Below are 4463 nucleotides of genomic sequence, written 5' to 3'. Positions count from 1 at the left end.
AGAGAGAGAGAAAGAGAGAGCGGGAGGGAGGTTCATGGGAAAACCCAGAAAAATGAAAGATTGAGGATCACCCTAATAATCATTCATTTGGACAATATATGCACATGTGCATACAAATAACTGAAATTGTTTTTTGGTTTTTATGTATGTGTGTGTTATGCATATGTGCATACCGAACAAATTGCATAAATACTATTTGTTTGCACATCTATTATCATTTTTTGTGGTTTTCTCCGAACCTGATCTTATATATATTATATATAGGGGAGGATGAATGATCTTGTGATGAAGAGAATTAAAATTAGAAGTATAAGAAGGGATCTGGACCCTTTATCACCTTTAATCTCAAACTCACCCATTAATCACGTTTGATACAAGATTGATCCGRTGCATTTCATCCTAATATGCATCTAAGGATGGAGATCTCTTCTTATACTTCTCATATTAACTCTCTTTTTCACTGGAACCCAACCCTTTAGGAGAGGAATCAAATGCAAACCAAACCATTTGTACAAACTGTTGATTTTATTGTTTAATTTAATGAAGTTGTTTAATATGATGAAATTGTTTCATATAATTCTTTTCTAGATGAAATTGTTTCATATAATTCTATTCTAGATGAAATTGTTCCATGTATCTTTGTTTCTATGTAAAAAATGAAATTGTTTCATGTATTTCTCATTTTTAATGAAATTTKTTTTCTAAAATTAATATAATGAAGATGATAATATTCATAATTAAAGTTGTCCACAATAAACATCACTAATCAATCCTTATAATTAAAAAAGGTGAAAAAAGAGAAATTATRATTGGTTGAATGAGGTTTGCAAGGCAGCGCGGTTCTAAAATCTACAACTCGAACTATCAAATAATGATCTATATTTTGTTCTATTGTTTGTCTTTTTCGACTATATTTTACAGTTTTGAGAAAGTTAGAGATATGTTAATTATTATTTTTGTTGATCCCAAACGGATCTACAAGAGTTTATAAGTAACAGTTTGTAGAATGGGGGAAGAATACAAACACACAGTTTTCACTTTTTAAATTCTTTTATTGACAAAAGAAGATCAATGCAGAATTTATAGATTGTTGCGGAAAAAGATAAGATTAACAATTTATCTAAACAATCTTGGAAGCACACAAGTTACACAAAATAGCAAGAGAGAAAGTGATTGCTTAAAAAAAAGCTTGAGAAAGCTTGTGTGTGCTTTGCTTCACTATGGAGAAGAGAGTCTCTTAAGTTATTTATAATCATTGAATTCAATGCAAGTCAGAGGGTACAAAGCACGTGTCAAACTTCTAGAGGAGAGTTTGCCCTTTGCCTCCAGATATACAAGCTTTTGGCATTATATTTAAACGTGCTTACCAACTTTGTGAAAGACAATTGTTCATATGTGGCCAAAAGTTTGCATCTCTTAAGACAAATGACAAACTCTCCACTTAAACTTTGCTATGTGTCTTGTACCCTCTGACTTGCATTAAATGCAATGGGTATAAATAGTTGAGAAGACTCTTTTCAGCGAAGCACCTTCTTCTCATTCTAACTCTCTTCTTTCTTGTTCTTATCTTCTGTGCAAACTGTGTGCTTGTAAGATTGTTTAGATGAGTTCTTATTATCTTCTTCCACAACAATCTGTAAATTCCATATCGATCTTCTCTTATCAATAAACAAATTTAAAAAGTGAAAATTATGTGTTTTGTATTCATTCCCCCCCCCCCCCTACAAATTGTTACTTTTAAACTCTTATAGATCCGTTTGGAACCAACAAGTGATATCAGAGCAGTGTTTATTATCACGTATTCTAAGATAATCTACTAACCATTTTTTAAATGGCTTAGCAAAACATAAACACAATCTTTCATGATAATGACTCTCTTGTCAAACCTCCCAGATTTAGTAGAGACAAGGTTAGTCTCGGGAAAAGTCGGATGTCCTTAGTCTTAGAAATGTGGATCCTGAGATCCCCTACTATGTTGAAAACGGACCATATGTTTCATTTGCAATATCTCCTACAGTCCCTGCTACCACTATTGCTATACCTAAAAGGCAGATTTCAAAGCTCTCTCATCAATGGAGAGATAAAGACAAGAGAAAATGGCTCTTGACGCTAAAGCTAGATCTATCATAGTCATGTCTCTTCCTGATGAGGTATATCACTCTGTATGAAGCTTAAAACCTGTAAATCCATGTGGGACACTTTGTGTGTTCAATATGAAGGTATCACTAAGGTACAGGAGACAAGAAAGATGAACCTGGTAAGACAATATGAAAGTTTCATTTATGGCAAAATGAATCTTTGTCTGAAGTTCACCGGCGTCTGAAGTTCACCGGCGCTTTAACTGCCTACTCATAGAATGTTTTCCAAAATTATGGGACAATTATACCATGTGTCTCAAAATGTCAAAATACATGTCCTCTCTCTCTCTCTCACACACACAGCACTCTATATGGAATTTTGCTCAATCATGAGCAATCTCGCCAGCTGAAAAAGAATCTCATAAGAGATTCAAAGGAGTCAAAAAGCTCTCCTATAGCTTTACTCTCTAAGACTCCTTCAGCGACTACTCCATCTCTCATAATCACTGAGTTAGATTCATCTAACTCTGACTTAACAGACACTGATCTTTAAGAGTTTGATGAGGAGGTTCAAGCTCAGCTCACCAGGCATGGCAAGAGCAGTACTTGGATGGGTAACCCCTTGGGAATTACTTGTGTTGTACCCCTTTTTGGCCAGATACCTTCCTTTTTTTAGTGGTCGACGGGTGTGGATGTTTGTATTTATCAGAACTCTGCCATTGAGCATGCTTGTGCGATAGTAGTACTAGGATGGGTGACCCCTAGGAAGTCCTCGTATTGCACCCCTTTTTGGCTTGGTATCATCCGTTTTTAGTGGACGTCGGGCATGCACATTTGTATTTATCTCTCTTGTTTCATGCCGATACGGGGAGGCACCATGAAGACGGGCGGGGCCGAGGGCGGCTCGTGATTACGGCCTTCCGTTATCGTATTTTTGCCCCCTCTTCGTGAAGGAGCAGAACAGGTCGAGAAACCGGGGTCCATGCCATGGGTTCCTTCAGACCGGTCCATAGTGATCCAACGGGGAGAGGAGGGTCTGGGTTGGTTAAGGCATGAAGGAATAAAGTGAAGGATGATTTTTATGTACGATCATACCAGCACTAATGCACCGGATCTCATCAGAACTCTGCAGTTAAGAATGCTTAGGGGAGAGTAATACTAGGATAGGTGACCCTAGGAAGTCCCCATGTCGCACCCCTTTTGTCTCAGTATCATCATTTTTAGTGCTCGTCGGACGTGCACATTTGCATTTATCTCTCTTGTTTCATGCCGGGACGGGGAGGCACGGTGGAGATGGGAGGGGCTGGGGGTGGCTCGTGCTTATGGCCTTCCATAATCGTATTTTTTCTCCCTCTTCGTGAAGGGGCCGAAACAGTCCTAGAGCCCGGGGGCCGAGCCTTGGCTTCATTCGTACCGGTTCGTGGTAAGACAATGGAGCAAGGAGCGTCTCAAGTGATTAAGGCATAAAGGAATAAAGTGTGGCAAGAATTTCGGGTGCGATCATAATCAGAGTGGCGCAGTTAAACGTACTTGTGTGAGAGTAGTACTGCGATGGGTGAACCCTTGGGAAGTCCTCGTGTTGCACCCTTTTTGGTATAGTATCATTCTTTTTATCGGGCGTGCATGTTTGTATATATCTTTTTTGTTACGTGTTAGGACCGGGAGGCACGGTAGAGATGGGCAGGGGCGGCTAGTACTCACGGCCTTCCTATTATCGTATTTTTTTCTCCCTCTTCGTGAAGGGGCCGGAACATGCTGAGAGCCCGAAGGCCTGGCCGTTGCTTCCTTCGGACCGGTCCATGGCGAGCCAATAGGGGGAAGAAGGCATGGGGCGATTAAGGCATAGATCACCTATAATCTCAATTCCACCCATGAATCACACTTGATACGCAATTAATCACGTGTATCTCAGTGCATCTCATCCTAATGTGCATCTAAGTGTGGAAATCTCTTCTTATGTTTCTCACCTTAACTCTCATTCTCATCAGAACTCAATCATACATACATACATACATATATATATATATATAGGGGGAGCGATCAAATATAAACCACCCATATTTGTACAAACCGTGCAAACTACCCTCATCCGTCGATTTCATTGTTTAATCTCATGAAATTGTTTCACATAATACTTTTTTTTGATGAAGTTGTTTCACATATGGTTATGAAATTATTTCATATAATACTTATGAAATTTTAATAAAACTCTTTCATGTATTTCTCTAAAATAAATATGATGAAGATGATAATATCCATGATTAATACCTCCACAATAAAAATGATTAAGCAACCTCTCATAATTAAAAAAAATGAACAAAATAAAAAATTATGATTGGTTGAATGAGGTTTGTACAAATAGCGTGGTTTGCAAAGTAAACCTCG

General features: G+C 38.1%; 1 pseudogene; it reads left to right on the top strand.

The window, feature by feature from the left end:
- The first annotated feature begins 3159 nt into the window (after positions 1-3159).
- LOC112514992 lies at positions 3160-3276 on the top strand (annotated as a pseudogene).
- Positions 3277-4463: the final 1187 nt, after the last annotated feature.

Source organism: Cynara cardunculus, assembly GCF_001531365.2.
Source record: "Cynara cardunculus var. scolymus isolate 2C chromosome LG 6, CcrdV1, whole genome shotgun sequence".
NCBI lineage: Eukaryota > Viridiplantae > Streptophyta > Magnoliopsida > Asterales > Asteraceae > Cynara > Cynara cardunculus.
The sequence above is the reverse complement of the archived record's forward strand: the minus strand, read 5'-3'. Positions and strand labels throughout refer to the sequence as shown.